The sequence below is a fragment of the Lissotriton helveticus genome, chromosome 8, assembly GCF_964261635.1.
Source record: "Lissotriton helveticus chromosome 8, aLisHel1.1, whole genome shotgun sequence".
Classification (NCBI taxonomy): Eukaryota; Metazoa; Chordata; class Amphibia; order Caudata; family Salamandridae; genus Lissotriton; species Lissotriton helveticus.
The window spans coordinates 985,627,834-985,652,720 of NC_136069.1; the positions used below are offsets into that span (position 1 = coordinate 985,627,834).

At 40.4% G+C, this 24,887-nt stretch overlaps 1 protein-coding gene across 7 annotated transcripts in view; it reads left to right on the forward strand.

Annotated features, from left to right (window-relative positions):
- The window catches only part of DMD (dystrophin), a 6,826,337-nt gene that overhangs the window by 4,578,042 nt on the left and 2,223,408 nt on the right, over positions 1 to 24,887 (forward strand). The gene's annotated exons all lie outside the window — the stretch shown is intronic.

Genomic DNA, 24,887 nt, shown 5'->3' on the forward strand with positions numbered 1-24,887 from the left:
TCTCTATTTGCTTCTACAAAAATAAAAAATTTATGAAACAAAAAATGAGTATTTATATAAATATTTATATATTACTATATAATATTTAAGTTACATATTGTTAATCTACAATTATAGTTTTACTACATTTTTTTTAAAAGAATATTTTTCTCACTAAACTATATACCATATATAACTTACTATTCATACTCCAATTAGATGAAAGTCAGAAAATGTGCAGAACACTAACCATACATAATTTACTATTCCCACTCCAGTTAAGTGAAAGTCAGGGAAGGTGCTAGACACTCACCCAATATAATTTACTATTCCCACTCCAGTTAGGTGAAAGTCAGGGAAGGTGCTGGACACTGACACAATACAATTTACTATTCCCACTCCAGTTAGGTGAAAGTCAGGGAATGTGCTGGACACTGACCCAATACAATTTACTATTCCCACCCCAGTTAGGTGAAAGTCAAGGAAGGTGCCGGACACTAACCCAATATAATTTACTATTCCCACTGCAGTTAGGTGAAAGTCAGGGAAGGTGCTGGACACTGACCCAATATAATTTACTATTACCAATCCAGAAGGGTGAAACTCAAGGAAAGTGCTGGACAATAACTATATATACTATAGTATTCTAACTCAAATTAAATAAAAATCTGGAAAGATACAAAACACTCAACAGCAAATATTTGTAAATATATATATAAATTTACATAAATTAAAAAAATATTACATTAGTTTTAAATGATTTTAAAATACAAATTCATAATACACATTCTACAAAAAAACGACATTAACACCTAATAACACAACATCTCAATCCAAATAACAACTAAAAACTATACAAATTTTGTAAAAAATATTAAAAAATTAAAATGAAAATTACAATTAAAAAAAATTGTGGTTTTTTTCCAACCTTTAATATTATCATTTTTTAAACACTATCCACCCTTATCACCTAATAACCCAACATCCCATCCCTAAAATATACATATAATTCCCCAAAAATTTATATTTTTTTAAAACATTTTAAATTAACAAAATATTCTAATTTCACAAATATACCAAATAAAAATTAAATAATAATTCTAAATTCAATTCTAAATTTCTCAGTTTATAGTTTATTTTTAAATTTAAAAAAAATAATTTTAAATTTAAATCTAATATTAGTATACAATGCCAACACTTATCCCCTAATAACACAACATCCCACTCCTAAATAATTACTATAAATTCGAATTTAAAATTTAAAATTTCAAAAAATATAATTTCGAAATTAAATACAATTTTTAAATTATAAATAATTAAAAAATGTGAAATAATAATTTGTATTTAAAAATATTTCACCATTTTTTTAAAAACACTCCCCACCCTTATCCCCTAATAACCCAACATCCCGCTCCTAAAAAATTACTATAAATTCGAATTTTTAATTTCAAAATTCAGCAAATTTAGGGCCATATGTATCAAAGCAAAATGGGTTCGCAAACGCCGAAATTCACAGAATTCCGGCGTTTGCGAACCCATTTTCACTAAATGGTATGTATGAAACATATTTGGTGCAAAATAAGGAATCGCTAAATTTGCCATTCCTTATTTTGCGATTGCATTTAAGGAATTGCAAATTTTGCGATTCCTTAAATGCAATGTATCAAGGAAAAAAAACTTTCCAAAATGCCATTAAGGAATCGCAAATTACCACCAACTTCTAGTTGGTGGTAAGTTGCGAATTCTTTTAAAAAAGCATTTTTTTAAACATCAAAAGGTGCCATGTGACGCTCATACATGCCCTTGGGGTATGTATGTGCGCCATATGCGCACACATGTCATTTTCAGGGGTGCAGCAGGGTGTTCTTGAGACACCCCTGCACCCTTGAAAATATTCACAATTTGCGATTAGCAAATTGCGAATCGCAAGTTTCCCCTTCATTCCTATGGGCCTCCTGACCCATAGAAATGAATGGGAAATTATTCCTTAATTGCGATTTGCTGAATTTTAAGGAATCGCTAAAAAGAAGCGATTTCCTACATACATACCATTTTGCGATTTCTAAATAGCGATTCCTTAAAAATGTAGGTATCGCAAAACGGAATGTTGATACATATGGCCCATAATATTGAAATTAAGAAAAATAAAATCTTTTTTTTAATTAAATTAAGATTTTGAAATAAAAAACATTTTAAATAAATTTATAACAAACTATTTTAAAACACTCCCCACCCTTATCCCCTTAGAACCCAACATCCTGCTCCTAAAAAATTACTATCAATTCGAAATATAAATAAATATTTCTACAAATATTATTTTGAAATTATAAAAATGTTTTAATTTTAAATAAATTAAAAATTGATTTTAAAACACTCCCCACCCATATCCCCTAATAACCCAACATCCCGCTCCTTTATTACATATTTACTAATTCGATATTTTAACCATTCTATTTTTTTTTCTCGATATTTTAACCATTTTATATATTTAATTTTGATATTTTTCACAATACTAAAAATTCGATATTAAATCAAAACGATATTACCGATTCGATATTTTATATTTTGATATTTAATACACTGAAATTAATACGATATTTCAAACATCGATATACTATTATTCAATATTATGGTAATATCGATATTTTTACTTCGATATTACTTACATTCGATATAAAAAATTAGCTATTTTGTCTACTTACCGCGGCCAACATTTTGTTTTTTTACATACCATTGCATGAAGGCAGAGACAAAAACCAGAGTAGTAAAACCAGTATCTGAAAGCACGTTTTCCCCCAAAAAAATTACTTTTTTTTTTATTACCTTGAGTGGAGGGTCGAGAAGCAACAGAGGAGTAACTGGGGGAAATGTGGGAGAGCTAAAGGAATGGCGGCGCAGATCAGCAATATAGGACTTGAGACAGGGGAGGGAATTTCTTTTTTTTGTAAAGCAGGCGTGGTGGGTACAGCATGTCAAGATGGAGAGGAGGAAGGAGCAGCATGAGGTAGGAGGCACAAGTAGAGGGGTTTAGCAGTGCACGAGGAAGAGAACATGAAAACGCATGCACTCCAATGGAGTGCTGAAAGAGAAACAAAAAAGCAGTTCCCTGAATGTGAGCGGTGGAAGGATACAAGTCCTCCATTCAAACGAATGTCAAAGAAGCTATGCTCCAGAGGAGGGACAAACATAAGAAGTGAAGGAAGGCTATCAAATAGGAAGCAATCAATTAAGATTGTGACGAAAGTCACAGTGGTTTGGACCAAAGGCCACTGTAAGTTTGGTATTGTCCTGAATAGGTCTTTTCAATAACAGATAAATAAAAGCCGCCTGTAAGTGAGATCTAATTACACACAGGCATAATGAAAGAGGAGGATATACACATATAAATATATAACAAATCAGTTTTTAGTTTGTATTATCTGGTTCTTTATTATAAATCTGTAGTTTATGTGGAAGGGGTTACTGGTTGGCATGTCGAAAAAAGCTAGACTGCAAGAGAAACTATTAACACAGCTGTGGATGCAAGTCATCTTAAAGACCCAACTAAGACTAAGTAAAACCAGACATTGAAAAGGAAATTCTAAAAAAGGAATAACCTGTAGGATACTGCAGGAGTGGGTCGAACTTGTGTAATTTCATGTAATGTATAACATGAAATTACAGCACAGTTACACAAAATCATGCATGATTGCACAAAATGCATCCCGCAAGCCACCCAAATGGTCCGTTTTGGTAAAAACTCAACTTAAAAATATAATTGCGAGTTGATTTACGGTAGCTTGCATTCAAAATACTACCAATCACTTTAATATTTGCAGTTTTATGCTTAAAAATTGCTGGAACAGTCTGCTCGGGCATAAACATCTACCTGAGTTATTTGTTGACGACCCAAATTAAAGAAACTGACACTCATGTTCAAAACACTGCCACTAAGCAGGGCCGGCTTTATCACTGGTGGCACCCGGTGCGAGAATCATTTTTGGCGCCCTTACACACCATGACCGCCTCTTCGGATTCTGTCACTACCACCGAGCAAAAGTGCCCCTCATCCCGCCATTCATAAGCTATTACTAAACACAGCCCCCCCTGAGGTCAGTGCCCCCCTCCAAAGATCAGCACCCAGTGTGGCCACACCGGTCGCACTGCCCTAAAGCTGGCCCTGCCGCTAAGGTTTGGACTTGTAGTTTCAAACTCATAATTTGCTCAAACATATGCTTGGGTAAAAGATCTACCTGAAATGCCACTTGCCTTAAAAAATTACCCAACAGGACATCTTGTATTGAAAGTTTTCCCCAAATTATGCAAATTGGTGTAATGGCATCATTTTGGTAATTTCGTTATGTGAAATTACCAAAATTGAGCCAATCACTCAGGTGTAATTTGAGTGACATGCTTGGATCTTATGTAGTAGATAAAATGAATCTCAAGATAAAATAATTCTTCAGAAAATAGACTTGGCATGTGCAGGATTTGGCTCTGAAAATGATGTACACTCCCTGTCCACTTCATTATTCCCTCAGTCTATGTCGATCCTTGAATGGATACATAAAAATTAAATTTAATGAATATTGCCTTCTAGAACCTGGCTTGGACATGACAGTTCAAAGCTTGTTCATAGTATTATCCTTTACTGGCCATTTGACACACACTTCACTATAAATACGTGCTGCACAGATTAGTACTTCCCATGCTCAATGATAGGCAGACAACCTATGATCTTGCAGATTTCTGTAATGAACGGGCAAGTAATACGGTCATTGGCTGCCCCACACAAGAGGATGGGAGTTTGCTGCTTCAACCAATACTTTGTAGGTAATATCAGCATTTACAGCACAGGGCTGAAAGAGGCATAACTCTCCATTTTCTGAGCTGCAATAAAAAAGACGTTGGCCATTGTTGTAAAATTAGGCCTCGGTATCGCACCACAGAGTTAAGAGGAAACTTGAAATGATGGCCATAGAGAGATAGAGACATTAGTAAATAGAACCTTAATTAAAGTGAGATTGGGAGTGGGAGTTTGGAAGTTATATCCACTGGAACGATTGGGTACTCTGTGGAAAAAAGGCCATATGTTGCTTTCATGTCCGTTGTAAGAAATTATTTTTATGAAGTTAGTCAAACGTTCCTTTAGCTAGGAAAACTGATGTGCGGTCAACTTTCAGCCGAAGTCTTTCTCAATTACATGTCAAAAATACAGTAAGTTATTAAGATATATTTTTTGGAAGTACTCTAAAAGACATAAACACTCGTTACAAAATATGATCATTTGCTAAGGTGAAGCAATAAAATATATTTTACAACTGGGGAGATAGAATCCAGTAGTGACAGGGCTGGACTGGCTACCGGGCGTTTCTGTGTGCTGCCGAGCTGGGAGCTAATTTCTCTGTGGTGGGGGCTTATTTCGTTAATGGGGACCTGCGTGCGCTTTGAAATAAAAAAAGCAAAACGAATTTCGAAATCAGCCCCCAGCTCAGCAGCACACACAACTGCCCGGTAGCCAGTCCGGCCCTGAGTAGTGAGGCATAGGAAAGCCGCACCCTTGTGGTGGTACTCTGGTTCTTGAAGCCTGTTTCACTGCTAAGTGTCAAAAGTACCAGCAACCTGAGATTGATGTTACTGCTAACACTGTATGTGGTTATTGCTATGGGCCAACCTTTCCACCAAGGGAAGGATTGAATCTGCCGAGACAATGTGCTGTACTAACCTATGCTTTCTGTTATTAGCAGGGACAGGACTAGCACCGCCCCAAGGATGATTGTTATCATTCTGTTATTTCTCAGCGATCTTGACAACAAGAAGAGACACACACACACACATCCAAAAAAGGAAAGGTTTTAATGTTGGTCTGAGCATAGTATTTCGTACTGAAAGGTTACCCTTCCAGTACAAACCCCACGCTAGACATCACGCAGACACCTTTGTAATAGTTGTGCATGACACTAAGGATCCCTATTGTGCAAAAGTGCTAGAGAGCAGGACCATCCCCTCGAGCTCCGAGAGGCCTTTGTAAGCCATTGGAATGTTGCTCTGCAGGCCTTTACCGGCCCGTAGCAGCAGGGAGCACTCCGTTGTCTTCAATGGAGCTCCCAACATTCCAATGTATTAATGTGCTAAAGTTTTCAGCAGAACATCAAAATGATCTGAGAAACTGTCACTGTGCTGCGTGATCGACTTGTGCAAGTTCAAGGACAGCCTTAAAGTGATAGTACATTTTCCTCTATGTAGAGATGCATGCCTACAGGAACATTAACCTCATATTATCTGTTTTATATAGGGGAAAATATTTGTTGTGGGGCAGAAGTGCTGCTATATCCCTGACATCTATTTGTAATGTGTTAATGGCATTTTTAGTTCGGTTACACGTGTATTGAAACATAAGAAATAGAAAGCACATGCTGTGGTGACAAAGGCATTCTTTGTTTGTCCTTTTGTGGAGTTTTTTTGTATCATTGTGTGTTTTAGGATCCTCCAAGGGATGATATTGATTAACCCTCAGCTCTTCAAATGTATCTGACCCTCCCTAGAGACCTCCAATGACAATTGTGGGTACTTGAGGCACTCCTCTTTCCAATGCAATTCTCTCAGTTTGCTCCTCACCAGGAATTACAGTAAAGCAGCAATTATTTTTCAGGAACACAATAATTCTCAGCCGTGTTTGCCTGGTGGATGTTTACCTACTCTGTTACTTGACCCATGAATACTAGCACTGTCCCGGGGTTTCTTGGGAACATAGCAAGTGAAATAACAACAAGTCTATAACCAGAGGTATCTTGGATCACATTACCATCAAATCCTTTTTGTAAGAAAAGGCCCCAAATGAACGGCCATATCTGGTTATCTCTAGAAATGAAGTAACACAAAAGACATGGCGTTACATAGCATTGCGCTTTGCTCTGATTTGCATATGCTCGCGCCACAATAGATAGTGTTGTGCTTGGCACAATGACATCAGTTAATACTACTATGCTGATATCAATCAATTGCATTTAATACTTTTGTTTTCACAATTCCGTGAACTCGTTGGAAATCTTTATCCTCCCCTTGTCCATAGCAAAATTGATTTAAGTGGGTCAGAGAACAAAACAAATGGCATCACAATCAGATTCAGTTTGTTCTTTTACCCTTAAACCTTTGAGCAACTTCTAAGCTTCATTGAATATAACATCACGATCGGGCATGCTTCCCTTATGCTCTACTATTATACATCAACTGTCCTGGTCTTAATGGGATTTTTTCCCCATGTAATCGTTGCAATCCTCCCTATTCAGAATCGCCTGGATGCATTTGTCTGTTCCAATAGGCCATGAAATGTGGGCCATAAAAAGTCTATTCTTGCTGGAATTATTTGTGAAAAATCGTTTGTTTCCCTAAATGGTCATTTTGCATGATGAATGCAGCCACCTCATGTAAGTCTATGTTAAGACAGCAACATTTGGAGTGAGTTTGTCTTCTAGGAAGGATTAATGTATTTCCCTAGAAAGTATTGTGCTTTATTTTTTCATTATAGACACGCCACTGGATGATGGCTCCCTCCACCTTCTGTGATCCCATCCATGAGAGAAGGGAGACCTGTTCCCTCATGTAACAACAATCTCAGTGAGAGCAGGCAGGCCGTGAGCTCCAGTGCCACACATCTGCCTTACCTCCTGCCAATTCAAAGATATGTCCAATCTTCTTAGATAGGCTAAATCAGGCTGGAATGCTACCCTGAGCAAAGGCCATTGGTTAGACTTACTGCTGGCATTCCAGCGATCATCTTTTATGGCTTCAATATAATACCGTAAGTGGCAAGGGTTTGCCCGAACATGTATCCCATGCTCACTGTGCTACTGGAACCAAATCCGACTGAAGATCCCTAATCAGGGCGAAACCAGTCTTGGGTTGTTAGTGTTCTGGTTCGACAAGAACCTGGCTTGACAGTTCGGGCTAGGCTCTTCCTATTTGAGCAGGACCAAGACTGATTTGTAGATGGCTGGCACTAATCTGAGGTGACATGGTGGGCAAAGAATGATGGGTTGGAATGTTACCCTGAGCGATTGCCATTGGTTAGACTTATTGCAAGCAGCATTCCTTTCATTATCTTTTGTGTGTTTACTCCAATTGCCTATGCCTGCATGTCCAACATCCAAAACTAACTCTGTACAGAGCAAGGGTGGTCTCAACATATAACGTATGCTACTCATAGAACATTTTTTATAAACCCTCATGCAAAAACATAAAAGATTTTCGACTGTGTCTGTGGTCAGACATACAAACTGTTATCACATTGCTTTTCTGTGCTTTTTGGGATTTGTAATCCTGCAAGTCCCATAATGGGGTTATCAAAGGACAGGGATAGATGTCCCAGAAGTTTCCTGTCCTTGAACAGTGGGTAGATTTATAGTGTTCAGATGTCACAGGATATGGGAAACCCCTAACCCATTGAAACGTAATCCATACAGAGATAAAAGACAGAGCTGAGTTGCTGTATAGTACGTTGTTTTGTGGTTCCGATACATTCAAAGAATTTGTGACCCTAGGTTAGTGCAGGGTGATTTTTTATTTATCTTAAAGTATAAAGTTCCAAAGCAAGAACCACAGTGCAAAGGAAACAGCCAACACGTGTTTCGCCCCTTCCGGCATGCAGGCCTGGGTCTTTCTCAAGTCTGAACACATAAGGATCACAAGCAAAAAAAATATAAAGTATACCATGAAGAATTTCACATGAGACAGCCACATTAGTGTGTGATCATGTTAAGGACACGCATGCTTGGATCCTCGAACCAAGCTCTTCTAAAAACTCATTGCATTGCACAGATAGATTTGGTGGCAGGTCCTTCTCCCACCTTGCCCCATTCCTCTGGAACACATTTCCACTGCAAATTCGATTATGCCAGGGTCTTTCTACGTTCAAAAAAGCTATTTCAAATGCCTCTAACATAACATAAAATAACATAACATATGCTTGGTGACTGCTTTGAAGTAGGTGAAGGTTCTGGAGGTTTCCATACCAGAGGTGTTTGGAAATTTTCTGCCTCCCTACCCGGGCCACTGTTTGTCTGGGGGCACAAAGACTAGTGTCAAACCCTTTGTGAGTGTGCTCTGACAAAAGCTTTGTGATGTGCAAGTGTGGTAGGTGGCAGGTCCACCGCCCTATCAAGTCAGAGATGCCCATCCTGTCAACCCCTATTCACCATTTGCCTCACTCTCTTGAAGCAATAAACAAAGGCCAACTGCCAACTACACCTAGTCATGTGACCCAGGATAAGGTAACACAATGTTATCCTAAGGGAGAGGTAGGTCCTGCAGTAATGAAAAACGAATTTAGGAACTTTTCACCACCAGGACATGTAGAAGGTAAAAATGTATGCCATGCTTTATAAATACACTGCACCCTGCCCTATGGGCAGTTTAGGGTCTACCCTAGGGTTGACATATATGTATTGAAAAGGAAGATTTAGGCCTAGCAAATTGGTTTGTTTAGCCAGGTCAAAATGGCACTTTTAAAACTGCATACACAGGCAGCAGTGGCAGGCCTGAGACATGTGTAAGGGATACTTAAGTGGGTGGCACAATGAATATAATTTACAGGGGTCCTGGGAATATGTAGTACCACTTTTCTAGGGGCTTACAAGTAAATTATGGGGGTCATTAGGATGGCGGGCGGACTTAGTCCGCCCGCCATCCTATCGGTGTTTGGGACCGCCCGCCATAAGGGTGGGGGTCCCGTGGGGGGGCATCCTGCATGTTTAGCATTGTGGCGGGCGGTGCTCTCACCACCGCCCGCCAAAATGCTAAAATTGCACATATGCATTTGCATTAATAAAGCGGCAGGCACTGCGCGGTGCCTGATGCTTTGTTAATGCAAATGCAAGGGGGTATCCCCCGTGTGCACCCCCACTGTGTGCACCCCCCACCTGTCCTGCACTCCGGGGGCCCGCAGGGGGCCACCGAAGTGAAGCCCACATGCCTTTTAAGGCATCTGTTTTGGGCAATGCTAATATGGCTGGCGGTGTCTAACAGACACCGCCACCATATTAAACCTTTTCCGCCCCGGCCGCAAGGCGACCGGGGCGGAAAAGCGGCAGACGGTCTTTCCATCCGCCGTGGTCCCCCCCCGCCATCCTAATATGGCGCGGGGAATTTAGGTGCAGATAGCGGGCGGATTGCCCCCACCAGGCTGGCGTTGGCTACCGCCAGCCTGGCGGGGACAATCCGCCCGCGATCCTAATGGGCCCCTGAATGTGCCAATTGGGTGTAAGCCAATGTTACCATGTTTTATGGAGTAAGCACATGCACTTAAACACTGGGTAGCAGTGGTAAGGTGCACAGAGTCCTAAGGTCAACAAAAACAAGATCAACAAAAAATTGAGGAGTAAGGCATAATGTTTGGGAGAAGTTCTCCCAAAAGCTAACAGGTCTAACACTCATATACTTGTAGGAGTCCCATTTAATGACAATGAAGTGAGAATACGACCATTCTTTATTCTGTGGCTGGTATACAACCTGGGAGAGTTGGCATGGTCATGGTATTCCTCAGTGACTTGCATTACCCTTATAATTTACAATTTGGTGTTCATTATCTGATATATAGTCACTGGTTGTTCTTATGGTGGAAATCAGCCACAGAATGCCATTGCAGAACATTTGTGAGCCAGGGATGACTTTTAAGATGATTCTTAAATTTGCATTACAGAATTCAGTTAGTGGAGATGTTCTTTCAGTAGAGTGAAGCTACTCAGAGAACATTGATTTTTACATGTTTCTACAGTGTGGAAAGTGCTTGATCAAATTGAAATAGGGCATGGACCTATACAATCTATACCAGTGGCACAATAACTTTGTAAATAATATTTGGGACATGCTATTGATGATATTTCTGTAGATATTATTCTGACACATAACTGTGAGAGTACATGTGATGAATTTTTGTCATGCCTGTCGATGGCATGTTGATTAGCAGGAGATTCGTCTGAACCAAACCGTTCCAAGACTTGATGGTGTATGTCCAAGGTGATTCAAGCTATGATTGAAAATCCCATGTGGGAAGCTGGCCTTGTATATGATGTCCACTAAAGTAAGTGGGCACCTTGCACCAGTGCAGAAAACCCTTATGGTGATTTAAGTCGACTCAGACAACCTTAGAAAGCTATCCAAGTGGTAGCTGTGGAAAGCAGCCTTCAGGCTTAGCCTTGAAGGAGTGTAAAGCAGCTTGTTTGACCAGAATCCAATCTTGTAATATAGAACAAATGAAAAAGAACCACACAAAGTATTTATGAAAATATGTATTTATTATATAACACTATCCAGTATGTTACAGTATCTCCTACATGGAGATAGACATAAAGCACACAATACTGTAGCAAATAAAGCACAGTAAATAGCACTACTCCACGTTGGGCCTGGGGGGGGGACCAAACCATATACTAAGAAAGAGGTATAAGAACCACGACTCGATTCAGGACAATGTCGAGAGGATGTAGAATTGCTTGGAGCCTACGGAACCACCCGAGGTAAGTAGATAGGGACCCCATAGAGAGCGTGTGCAGTGTGTGAACACAACCACATGCTCCGTACAAGTCTATGTGCGAGTCGCAATTGGATTTTTAAAGATTAGGGACCGTTTCCAGTGGACCCTGAAGAAACCCAGTGGAAGACAGAAGGTTGTAGAGCCACCCCAACCGTGGATACTGTGGTACCTAAGTTACCTAACCCAGGGGAGCCGGGTGCATAGTTGTGAAGTGGTGTCAGAAACCGCTGTCAAATCCAATGCAGGACTTCAGGAAAGTGCAGCTGCTGGAAGAGGAGAAAGTGTTTGGAGGAAACCAAACATTAATTCTTGAAGAGGAGTACCTCAAAGCAGAGGGGACAGTGTCTATGTCACTCAGGGGTGACCAAGAGACTTGTCGGGTTCTTCGGGAAAGATGACAGTGACATTGACTCTGCAGCTGTGAGGACTAAGCGATGCTGAGGAAACCAGGACCTAGATACGAGCTGTCCCATAAAGGATGTCGAGTGCTGAGGGGTCGGTGTCTGACCAGAGCACCAACTAGCCTTGGCAAATGCAACCCAAGCAGGAAGTTAAGAAGGTGTACGGTTGGAACCAGCAAGGTCCAGGAGACTCACCACAAGCAGGGAAGTCAGGGCATGCCCCGAGCAATCAGAGGAGCCCAAGGAAAACAAAGTTGCCCTCAAATAGACCCACAGGCCAACGGCACAGGAGTCGCGAGAGGACCTCAAGCAGCTCACCAAAAGATGCAGCCCACGATGCACATGATGTGGTGTGGCCGAAGATTCTGGTCACAGGAGATGCTCAAGGTTGGGGCTACTTGGAGCCTCAGATCTTCTTGCAAAGATGTCAACTAGCCTTTACAACTGCAAATAGGAATCGATGCCTAGGGGTTCAGTTATTGCAACCCCTCAAGGGCTACTCTCCTCAAACTTGGTAAGAGGGCAGAGCAGGCCTCTGGAGCTGAGGAAAACAACCACCTGTGTTGCAGAGCCCATGGAGTCCGGAGGAGGTTGGGATCTGCAGATCAGCCATCTTCGTTGCGGTGCCTGTGAATGCAGGGGTGACTTCTTCACTCCAAGGGAGATTACTTTGGTTTTCCCTGATGCTTCACAGTCCTTGGAAGGTTCCTGCATGATGCACAGGCATTGACAATGCAGCAGACTGGAAGGGAGATGAAGTCAGGCCCAAACAAAGTCCAGCAAAGTCCAGAGTGCCCAGACAGTAGAATTGCAGTGCTTTCAGTTCTGAATTTTATCCCACGAGAAATCTAGGGACCTACACCCAGGTAAGCCCTTAAGTACCCTAGGGCAGTGGTTCCCAAAGTGTGCGCCGCGGCGCCCCAGTGCGCCGTTAGGAGTAGCCAGGGGCGCCGCGCACGATGTGAGAATGATAGCGGTGGCCGTGTGCTGAGCAAGTTTATAATCATGTTGTGAGAATGTGGGGTAATAAAATAATATGCGTCTTTTGACGCCTACCTAAATGCAGCAAGTGAAGCTTATTCCAGCCAGCCCAACTCACTCACGGGGGAGTTGCAAATGCCGCCTGCATAATCCGGGGTTTGGCCCAGGAGCGCAATGCCGCCATAGGGCCTACCTGCTTTCACAGACGCAGCCTCCGCATACGCAGCATGACTGTCCAACGTAATTGCTGCCCGCCGTGTTCTGCCGTGCCTCAGACGACCCTCTTCACAAATTCGAAGTAGGAGAGGGGTGAATCGCTGCACGCTCATCAACGGGTTTAATTAGACAAGTCGAGTTTGAAAGGGACACGTTAAAAAAATGTGCAGTGGCCCACAGTCTCGTCGGAAAACAAGAGTGCATCTTAATTAACACGCTCCTCGCAGAACAATTTAAGAAAACAGGTACATTTGAATGAAATTGATGGCGCAGTAAAGCTTCCTGAGGAACAAGAGTTATGAAAGGGAGAAAACACAGACCTGTGACATTTTTATTTGAGTTTATAAAGGTGTTCACAAAACAGGCACATTCAATCCTCGGCCTCTCTGCAGCGCTCCTTGATAATGGTAGCGTGTCAATAGTGGGATCGCACATGGCGGGGGTCATACAGCTATCAAAATATGTACAGCAAGAAAGGAAAAGAGAACGCACTGCTCACAGGTGAGTGGAGTGATCATTTCTGTGTGCAGGGGAAAGAAAGTGGAGGAGATGAAAGTGTGCACAAAAAAGAAGAGAATGAAAACCGAATAGGAAAATGACTACTTGAAAGCTATACAGATGCTAGATTCTAGAAATGTGTGGGGAGAAACGTGGGTGCATGCTTCAAACAGAGATAGACTCTGGGGAAAATGGTGTAAAAAAAGAGAATGAAAGTGATTGAGACATTGGAACATGGAGGAACCTGCCTTCTGACGGATATATTTTGTAGTTGCATTGTCCACTGGATTTTAAAATTAACACCGGCCATTAGTTAATCAGAACATGGCAGAACTTGGGTTAAAGCATTTTCTGAGGGATATATTTTGTACTCGCATTATGATAGAGGAACTGAACATTCATCCTTGGTTCCTTTATGGTATGGGATACTCTACATGTTCACATTCTCCTTCGCCTTTGAGCCCATCTTCAACCAGGTGTGCTTGTACTAAAATGTAACAGAATATATATTGGCCTGTTTATGATCATGGATTGCTGTACATAATTACTGGTCACTGTCTCTTGCCTGTATGTTTGTTAATGTCTTGTTTTGCCATTTTTTAACTTCTGCTCTGAATTTACTTCAGCAGAGGTAATTCCTATATATATATTTTCTCTGTTGAAATGTTTGTCTTAAAATAAAATGTAAAAGTTCTGGTCATCGAAACCCCCGATGGAAATGATTCTTTTGTCCATGGGCACTATATATAACAAACTTTCTTATGTTTAGGGACCTCTGTTCCTATAACTGTTGTATTGTAGCATTCATATATAGACCTTCATTCCCTAATGTGGGGTGTCATAGCATACTTTCAAACAGGCTGCACGCTACACAGTGGTTAGCAGTGTGTTGTATTTTTTGTGATTCTCTGTGGGAAGCATTTGGTGTTGTGCATGAGTGTCTATAGAAGTGGTCTTATCTTGTCTAGGGGCAAAGTGCCTGGTACTGTGATGGAGGAAAAGATGTAAGAGACAGGCATGCAGGTCCCTCTGTATATTTCTCCATGTTAGTGACAACATAAGAGGCCCTCCCAAATTAAATAAGTATAACACATTTTCTGGAACTGGTACTACCCTTCCTTATTTCTTACACTACTAGCCTAGAGCTTACCTCAGACGAAACATTGAAGGGCTGATATGCAAGTTCAGCTCAGACTGCAGCAACCTGGGCATTGGAGAGGCTGTCAAATCAACTCAGACTGGGCCACACATGTTTTTATTTCTGTGAAGAGGAGTGCAGCAGAGTGATGGGAAATACAGGAAACTAAAACTGACACTATACTTTCAGTCTGAGAAAACAAGGGCAAGCAGCAGGTGGAAGAAGGAATGCACGGGGGTATAGCAAAGTGTGAAAGAATCAAAGGGGAAGAGAAGGAAAGCAGGTCCTAAAGGCAGAGAGAGGGGAGTAAAAGAATGTTGAAGATAAAGGCAGCAACAAGAAGTGGACAAACGAAAAGGATGAGGGAATAGAAGACGCTTTAGCAGGCTTTTTCATAATTTAAACTTTCACAAAGTGTAATTAACTGACCAAAAACCGACACAGCAGAGGCTGCAACTATGCAAGCTTCCCTAAAGCACCGAACAGGCACACATATAGCTGCTCTTGTTTTAGCTTTTTAGTAGTGCATTCTTGAGCTTGTAGTTTGCCTTTTTTACATTATTATGCTGAGTATTTCTCGCAACTCATGGCTAGCGAGAGCTTTTAGCTAAAATGCCTGGACTGCTCGGAGGTGTCATACTCACAGAAGGTGATGGCAGGAATGCTTCGATCAGTCTAATTATGGTTCACTTTATAAAGCATATTTCACTAAATCCATTATTAAAGCTTTTATTAAACAACTTCTATATTTTCATTTTGTTACCAATATGATTATAAAACTTTCATCGCATCCCAATACATTTCAGGGAGACAACTGGAAGTGCTCTCGAGGTCCGGCTTACTTTCCCCCACCGGTAAAAAAATGGTGGGGAGCCGCGGCCAACTGCCAATTAGGTCAAGGGAGCCGCAGGTCAAAAAAGTTTGGGAAACACTGCCCTAGGGAAAGGGTTGGGAAGATTCAGGGGATCCTCCCAGGGGAGGGTATGGACAGGGGGCGGTTACTCCCATGTCCTTTGTCAAGTGTTGCGCCAGAGCAGGAACTAACGGCTCCCAGGATTGGTTTGAACTGGACTACGTACAGGGACACCAAATGTGCCCCTCATGCAGACTTTAAGGCACTGGCAATTGCACCCACCCAGCCCAAATACACTAAATACTGTCCAAGAGGTGGTCACACCTCCCTGTGACAGGATGCCTATTGTTCTACCTTCCCCTGCTCGAGCTTGGCTCAGAAGCAGGAGGGCAGAAATGTGTCTCTGGTCGGCAGGAACCATTTTGTGCTGTCCAGGACTAGAAGGCTGGTACCGGGAATACTGAGAGCCTAACTGAGGGCCCCTACAGTACCTGGAATCATACCTCCCACAGTGTTTACGGTGTGGGGGTATGATTCCAACATGCTTGATACTAAACTTGATAGGATTCGTTGCAGCCTTTTTTGAGATGGTCATCTCGCAATTACGCGGTGCCCATCTATATAGCTGCTTCACTGACAACCCGGGAGATTGGACTCCGTAGGCTGCAGGAGTGGTCTGCTCGTGCAGGAGCACCCTCTTACTTAGAACCAAGCACCCTGTCCTCTGGATTTTAAAGGCCTGTGTAGTATTGTCCTTATAGAATGAAGTACAGGAAGGCAGGAATGTAACCAGGAGATAGTTTATTGTACATCATAAACTTGAGACCTCATCCTCCAGAGTCCAGCAGGTAACTGACCATTCTCCAAGTTAGACATTCTAAGTTAAGTACATTCTACAAAGGAATAATAGGAGCATGCAGATAAAGGTACAGGATACCACAGCACCTCCCTCTTATCAATAACATTAAAACAAATATACAATATAATACTTTAAGTAGAGCTATAATCAATAAAGCGAGAAGGAACAAATCTTTCCCTTGTAGATCTTCTTACCATACCAGAAGTTGAGGGAATGGAAGAAGCACAAGACATTGAAGGAATGGAGGAAGCACCAGTAACCTCTTCTTGTCCATTGTTTGTGTGACACACTACCACTCTACTGAGATTCCACACCTTGTGATCTTGTGTCCTAACTGTATTATCTAACAGCTTTATAACTTTTATTGGTTGACTGAATTTAGAGATACCAAACTTTCTCTCAGGCAGTGTAATTCTCACCATGTCTCCCAGTCTCACCACCGTTTTCTTCACAGCTTTCCTTATATCATACTCGCACTTTCTCTTAACTACTCTTTCCTTCTCTTTCTCCTTCCAATCTAATCTGTGACTTTCATGACCACCGAGCTTCATAGAAATCCATGACGGTTTTAACAGGGTACAGGCTGACCTTCCCTTGAATAAACTAAAAGGTGAGACACCTGTGGAGGAATGTGTACTGAATCTATATTCACATACCTACTTTTTAATAGCTTCCTCCCAATTGTAACTCGAAACAAGGGCTAACTGCATGGTCTCTTTCAGGACCTTGATAAACCTCTACACTACTCCGTTACTTGCTGGATGATACACAGAGGCACGCTTGTGAATAATGCTTCTCTCATTTAGAAAACTCTCTAACAGACCAGAGGTGAACGGCACACCATTATCAGTGAGAATTGATTTTGGTAAACCCTCACTTGCAAACAGTTCATCCAAGAAAGTAACTACAGAAGAAGAATCCACCTTATTCACAATCTTGATAAACGGCCACCTAGAAAACATGTCTACACAAACAATCACATACTTGTCCTGGCTACTTACTTTGACAGGACCTAGAATATCTAAAGAAATGTCAACCCATGGGCCTGTAGACTGTTCCCTGATTACCATGGGCTGTGTTCTACATTTCAGTATCTTTCACTCATAGAACACTGTGGACAATCCCGCACCATCCTTTCAATTTCAGTGTCCATGGCTGGCCACCAATAAACGTCCCTGACTCTTGTCTTGGTTTTGGCAATACCCATGTGACTGGAATGAGCATTTTCCACAATTGTATGTCTTAACTTAACAGGAGGAACAAGTTTGCTACCCCTCACTAAGAGACCATCTAGCTCAGACATTTGATCTTTGACACACCAGAAACTCTTGATCCTTTCATTACAGTCTTTCTTTTGACACCAACCATTACGTACGTATCCCATGACGTGCTGAAGGTCAGCATCAGAGCTCAATTCACTGATCCATTCATCCTCTGTAATGACACCCTCCGTGACTGCACATACTTTTAGATCTTCTGACAGGTCCTCACTACAAAAGGAAAACTCGTCATGTTGTTCAGAAATAGTATCACCTGTGAGTCTAGATAAGCAACCAGCTAAAATGTTGTTTGAACCAGGTAAATAAGTCACACTAAATTCAAAATCTTGCAAGGCGACAACCCACTTTCTTATCCTGTGTGAGATGCAATCAATCCCATCCTCGTCGCCAAATTGTAGTATTGTCCTTATAGAATGAAGTACAGGAAGGCAGGAATGTAACCAGGAGATAGTTTATTGTACATCATAAACTTGAGACCTCATCCTCCAGAGTCCAGCAGGTAACTGACCATTCTCCAAGTTAGACATTTTAAGTTAAGTACATTCTACAAAGGAATAATAGGAGCATGCAGATAAAGCTACAGGATACCACAGCCTGCTATAGGGGTGACTTATAGGTTTAAAGTGCATTGACCCTTAGATATAGTAAACCTATATCTTTCGTGAGTGGTGCATGCACAAACTTACACAGGCTGCAATTGCAGGCCTGTAGTTCCATTTTAAATGGTCTCTTATGGGTTGCATAATACATGCTGCAGCCCATGGGAGAACTGCGGGGTACCTATGCTCTGGGTACATTTGTACCATGTACTAAGGGGTGACAAGAGGACCCCAGTATCCTATCTGGGGTGTACTTAAATACATAACACAACAATTTAGGGAGAAAGCAGATAGACTGGGGTCCTGATTGGCAGTATCCCAGTGAGACTAGTCAAAAACAGCATCACATCAAGCAAACAGTGTGGGTAACCATTAGAAGCAGATCCTACTCTCCTACATCCCTGATTTGTGTAATTGCATTCCCTGCATAGAAAACTTATTTTAAAAGAGACCCTCTTTTTGCAAGGATGTGGGCTGTTCTTAAAAATAAAAATCTGCATGGAGGAAACAACATCAGGATAGAATGCTTTGGTCACCTAAACCACTAATGCCTCCTCCCCCCAAGGACAGCAGTGTTTAGACACTTTTATAGCGCCCTTCTTTTTTATGATTCGCAATGATTAACAAAGGGTAATTTGTGATTTGGAAAGACTTTTCTGACTCATAAGCACCTTTAGTACTTTGTGACACTGTGTTCTGCAGTCACAGTGTCTGTACTTTTTTTAATTACAGTGTTCCAACTGCAAGATTGCTTTGAATTTCTTTCCCCAAGTTATTGTACAGATAAAGGCATCTGTTCTCTGTACTGTTGCTTCTCATTTATTCATCCTTTTAGTGTAGTGTTGCCCAAAAAAGGTCTTCGAGCCCATGTCAATCTCAGATGTTTGAGATATCACACATTTGCATAGGCAGTGGTATCCTGAAAATTTGCCATGCATCTGACTCATGTGACTTACTTCGGTCATCCCAATTGAAGTTACATACTTGCCAGATGCATGAAACTCCAACCATAATGCTGCATCAACCAAAGGATATGATGATTCATGGATTAACTGTGTCAGAAACATATGATACACTTTGAAATGTTGGATAACTGTCAGTAACTTGCCTCACTTCATACATTTCTACAGTCATAACCTCTTCAAAGCACATTTTTTAACCTTCTCACGGACAGAAGTTCAATAAGTTAAGCCCCAACAGATACCAAAGAATTTCAGTAACAGGAAGAAAAAAACAGAAAACGCACAACTGCAACATAACATTTAACATTTGTGATTGCGTGGTAGGAGTTCTGGTAGGTATTTCTGGCTCCAGACGGACTCCTTTGAAGTTGGAACCAGCATCTACCATTGAGAGAAATGCAAGATTTTCTCACTTCCTCAGTGCTTCGAAAGGGTTCCTGGAGAGCATTAATTTCAATTAGACGCCCCTGGGTTTGGCAGAGAAATCGTAGAGTCATTCTCCTAGAAATCAACTTATTGACATTTTTATAAACACTTCATCTTGGGATTTGTAAAACCCTTATTTGCTCTTAGCTTGTTTGAAATATTGTCAGCAAAAAGCAAGCTTAGTGTTTCCTGTGGAAAGCCCACACAAAGTACAATTGCAAGCTATTAAAGTGAGTTCATAATCATTTCCTTCTGCAGGATAGTGCAATTGTTTAAAAAAAATGGCTACTGAATGCAGCCTCCGGCTAACCGTGATAAAGGATTAAAATCCTTAACATATATGTGATAATTGAAATGCAGATTGCAACTGGCCTCCCATAGATTTGTCAAGAAAGAACAATGTATCTGCAGTTGGGAAGCAATACCCATGCTCAGTAATTAAAGTACATGCAGGTGAACATGATATAAAATGTCCCTTTACCTTCGAGCTTTTCAAAAATATAAGATATTAAAATGAGTATCAGAAACCCGATATAGGATAGAAATTAGGCGCAGTTGGATGACAAGGAGCGTTCATTAGGATTTATAGTTAACAATAAAGTAACTTCTGATATCTAATTGTGTTCTTGCAAAGGATCTTTCACAATGCAGAGTGTGTCTTTTGTGTCAACAAATCAAAATCCCAAGTGAAACATATTTTGGCTGCCTATTAATAACATGTATGTTCCACTTTGCTCTTTGAGGGGAATCCTCTCTTCTTTGACTGCGGACCACCGCTACCAGAAATACATGCTGCTAACTTTTTTTTCAAACCTGAAATTTTAGAAAAGATTAAAATAGACATGCTTTACAAAATCCTATCTGCTATCCCACAATTTTTGCGGAATTGCTATTTTGAAAGAAACTTTTCTTTTCTAAGCAGACTACATTTACCAATTGCCACTAAAGATGTGGTGTAGAAAACACAATTATATAAAAGATCTACATATTAGGTTATAGCAATTTCCGATTTTACAGGGCATTTCAAGACACCTAACAATTCCGTGAACATATAGAGGAGCAAGGCCAAAAGTTGAGGTCCATTACAAGCTCATGGAACTCCGAAGAGACTTGCAATATCCCCTAACTGTATGGCAGAAGGTATTTTATTCCTTTTATTTCTTGTAATAAAAGGTGACACCATCAATAGTCCCATAAAATGTTCAATGTATTGGTGGCTTGTTTTTTCATTTCAAAGAATTTGTATGATAGCAGTCATGAAGAATAAGAGTCTGAAATTAAACACACCAAAAAGCAGTTCATAATTTGTTGCAAAACAATATTAAGGTTAGATTAATGTAAAATATATTAAAATATGTTTGCAGTTCAGAAAACGTGAAAACCTGGAGAGATTCTAACTTTTCCGTTATCCCCCATAACATACAAAACATTTGTTTGCTACATATAGCTTCTTTTTGCGCATCACAGTTCATTTTAGAAATATAGATCAAAAGAAGGAGGAGATAATTCGCTTTTTTATTTGTTTAACTGCAGGTTTAATTATGCTCCCGGACTTATCCTTCACTTTGGATATTGGCTCTTGAATGATGCATTATGACATCACAACTCAGTAGTGATAGCTTATTACAGTTGAGCAGCTAAGTCATGTTCTTATTTCAGGTGACTAGACACTAAACTGTAGTCCAGAAATTAGGAACAGGCTTTTATTTAATGTTTGCAGGCTTCCATGTATTATAATTAGGTTAAAAATGAAATAGTGATAATAGTTGCTGGGGGGTTCAATTTATGCCTTTTAACATTAAAAAAGAATTATTAGATGTGTTACTGTTTAAATATTTTGCTTATAAGTGTAATGCATTCAATTTGTTAATATATTTTTCAACATGTATTATATTGTGTTTTTCTCGATAAATTAGGTTCTGTATATTTCATTGTAAATGTTATGTTCTACTCAACAGTTTAATTATATAAACATTCTGTTCTTTAATTGGAAATAGAATTTCGTTTTACTAATGACAGAGCGGTATAGCTAACAGTAACTAAGACTAGACATTTAATCATTTGAATTCATTTAAAGTGCAAAACTACAGTTTGGTTAGAGTTTGGTGTAATTTTGACTAAGGTTGTAAAGTAACAACGAAATCAAAAGTCCAGGTCTTTCAAGAAGTTCCCCTTGCAAATGTGCACCTGGGTCACATAACTTGAGATTCTTCCAGCCATCTTGAGCTATGCCTAGTCTCAGCCGCATGAGGACGTTACTGCATATCTGATATATGCCCTTCTTTTTGAGACGGTCTGGTCATTAAGAAGCTGCTGCAATTGAACTGAAGAGAGAAATGGAGGCAGTTTATCTTTTTTGATTTTCTAGACCATATTGATTGGCGTACAAATACTCCAGCAAATATCACCCACAAGATATTTTACAAACCGAACTCTTATACATTCAGGCATATTTTATTTTAAAGAAAATGTTATGAAATGTGTGGTGCCCATGAAAAGTTGCAATGAACATTTCAATTCTTTTTAAAATTAATAATATAGGTGATCTGGCCACATGGCTGGAGGTATTTCTACTGACCTTACTAACTGCGTAGTAGTACTACAATGAGTTCTACGTGGGATTTGAGTGATGGAATGACTATGAAACAGTGGGTGTGGCAAAAAGAAAGCTCAAGATATAATCAGGGTCTTTTTAGCTCAATTGGAATTTGTACGGCTCAAGGATAATGAACAAGTGGTATATTTTTCCATGACATGTTTAGATCTGTAAAACATGAAAGATAAAAAAGAGCAATCCATGCATTTAGTTATTGATTACCTCCAAACCTTGTCCCCTGCACCCTGTGGGTGTCAGCAAGCGATTCTGATTAGCTCTAGCACAGAAAGAAGAGCTGAGGTCCTGGTATGAAAACTGTGCTTTAATGCTAAACACCTACTTGTAGATCTGTAATACTTATATCATCAGCAATATAGGAAACAATATGTGCAGCAGAACAAAAGTGACACATACTAATTGGCCACTGTTTGGTCATGGTTACATAAAAAGTAATAGAAAAATGCAATGCAATTCTCTTTTTAAATAAAAAATTGAACCATATTCAAGACATTATTCAGGAAGTATACCCGACACTCTACATTTATATATATTATATATTGAGATATAAGTCTGTCTGGCAAAGAGTTTCCTGAAACAAGTTGATTATACCTAGTAACATGTATACTGATAATCCTGAAAGAACTTTGTTTACTTCTCAAAAATTAGTTGTCTCTAGATTCGGATGATTGTAGATGTATCAATCATGTTTAGTGGTGATACTAGTCTCTTAAGCTGCAATCGTTTTGTTATTAAAGCTTCCAAGAGTAGCATTCCAAATTTGGTAGCACCTAATGAGTTTATCATTCATGAACCATGATAAGTCCCTGTGCCTCAGTAGTTTCCGAGATTTATAATTGAACCCAGGATGTTGACTAGTATCTCCACTACACATGATGTCATGGTAGATTTATATCCGTGGCACTTAGTTAAAGATATGGTTGTGTTAGCCAGGGAGGAACTATTTACTAAGTTTGAAATTGATTGTCTAACTTGTACTAGTACAAGGGTCATTGAATATCTATCTGATATGTGCTGCCTTAAGTAGAAAGCTATGAGTGGCAAGCCAGAACTTCTTGCCTTCATAAATAATGCAGTTCTAAGTATTATGCCTAAATTACAGCCTTATAGCGATCCACCTATAGGTAACTGTAGGACCATAGAGATTCACACAGAACTCTTTAAGGTGATTGCTGCTCAGCTTGTTATTCCATGAACATAAAAGAAGCAGATGCGCGATATGGGGGATCGGCGGAACAACAGAGAATGCAGGAAGTCTGACTAATGTTAGCTGCCACCATAAAAAGTAAAGATTCTTTGCAGGTAGCTGCTATGAAGATGTTAAAAAATGCACTGATAAGGGCTAAAAAAGATTGGGACATGAAGAGATGGAAAGAACTGCTGGATACTTGTGTAGCTAAGGACGGCTTTTGTTTTTGGAAACTAGTGGCCAGAGGAGTGCACACGTCAGGGTTTGAGCCACAGAGCCATGTCCCCCCTACTGACTGGGTTTGCCATTTTTCAGCCTTGTACAAGGATGACGGTAAAATAGCAGTTGAAATATGTTTGAAAGCTCCTCTGACCACTTTTGATTCTCCACCGTTCACCCTGGAAGATCTTGTCCATTCATTGACAACCTTTTCAAGAGGGAGAGCGGCGGGCCCAGAGAGCATTCCAGTAGACTTATAGCTCAATGATCTTGATACATGGGCAAAGTATATACTGATCGTAGCCAACAAGATAGCAATGGAAGCACCGATACCACCATCCTGGCAAGGAGCCAAAGTAGTGCCAGTGTACAAAAAGGTAGACAAAAAAGCTGCCAGCTAATTATAGGCACATCAGCCTAATTGATTGTCTCCAGAAAGTCTTCTTTAGAATGGTACTGGCAATGATTCATCAGTGGGTGGAAAGTGGAGATATCATAAACATGTGCAACGGCTTAAGACAGGCCGCAACAGCTGTGATGAGCTACCACATCACCCCTAAAGGAAGCTATGACTGCCAGGCGTACCCACAGAGTTGAGCTAGGGCCTTCTAAGGGAACCCAGACCATTTGAGTCTGCCATGCTATGAGAAGAGGCACACCACACTAGACTTCCTTGCTGACCACCACTGAGTTTGCAGTGGAGGAGGTAAAAAAGATACATTTTCTGCCCACTATGAGGCTGTGAGTAAGAATATGAGTAAACAGCACTGATTGTACATTTTGCTTGTGGGGAAATGTGAACAGCACCTGGTTCATTATCATGATTGTTGGACGTTGTATTCTTAGGGTGGTCTTTCCCCAGACATTTTGCCATTTTATCTGCTGATTTTGCTTTTCTTTTTGTTGTTCTTAGGACTCTGGGTACTTTACCATTGCTAACCAGTGCTAAAGTGCATGTCCTTTATACATTAGTGTATACCTCATTAGCCTATTTGATTTACTAGTTTGTCCCTTGTAAAGTGGTATTTCATATACCCAGGGCCTGTAAGTCAAATGCTAGTAGTGGGCCTGCAGCACTGATTGTGCCTCCCACATTAGTAGCCTTTCAAACCTGCTTCAGGCCTGCAACTGCAGGGCCTGTGTGTGCTGTTTACTACCACTTTG